The sequence below is a fragment of the Uloborus diversus genome, chromosome 8, assembly GCF_026930045.1.
Source record: "Uloborus diversus isolate 005 chromosome 8, Udiv.v.3.1, whole genome shotgun sequence".
NCBI classification, from domain to species: Eukaryota; Metazoa; Arthropoda; class Arachnida; order Araneae; family Uloboridae; genus Uloborus; species Uloborus diversus.
The window spans coordinates 84644755-84645765 of record NC_072738.1 but is presented as its reverse complement, the minus strand read 5'-3'; positions in this window follow the sequence as shown (position 1 = coordinate 84645765).

Genomic DNA, 1011 nt, shown 5'->3' with positions numbered 1-1011 from the left:
TTTTCTTTATTGGAAAAGATCTGCTTTTTAACTTGATATTTAACCTTGCTTCAGTACTGATTTTTTTAAAAAAAATATCCATTAAAAACGCATATTAATTCAAACTTTATGGTTATTTGCATCTGAAACGTGGACAAAACTGGTGTCATTGAATAGGACATGTTAGGAGGAATATTTATTCATAAAAATGTCAATTTAAGTGATCATTTATTAATTAAATTGTACCACTGGAACGTTTAACTACCACCTAAATTAATTAAAATGAGTTACCAGTTAAAGAATTGGAAATAAAACTTTGAATTTTTATTTTTTAGGAGGGGGGAGGATGAAGCTGTTATCCTCTCAAATTTATATTTTCTTCTGTGGTTCACATTTAAGTGCGACAAAAGTTCATACGTAGTTGTATGTCCTCGAAGTCCCAAGGGACCGACTGAAACGCTCGAGTTATTGGTTGTTTGAGTTATGGGAAGTTTCTACAACAGTCTCAAGAGTGTGGGACCCGATGAAAACATCGAAACAAAGGAGTATTCGAGTCATAAGCTTCGAGTTATCGAGATCCGACTGTAACATCAATATTACGTTTCGTTATCCGTCCCGAATTCTTCGCAAATGCAGCAGATTTCTGTCTTCTTATTCAACTCAATTTGAAGCGAATCATCTGAATCATCATCATCATCATCATTAAACAGCTGAACCTCATCAATGTAAACCGGTTTCAATCACTGAGCTGGTGTCATCTACTCACCAGCTTACATGTGATCGCCATGACTCTTCATCGCCATATTACCCTTGAACGTATCATAATTGGAGTAACAAAGAACTACAAAAATAAATAGAAACGGGAAAGCACAGCTACACGTACATATTTAATTGCCGTAATGAATAAATTATCACTTAAACTAAGAGTGTAAGCTTTACCTGCAAGTTTACAATTGAGGATGTGAGACGCAACATTATTGGCAATTTTAATGTGATTCAATTATTTACTCTCTAAATATCACCAGCAATGGC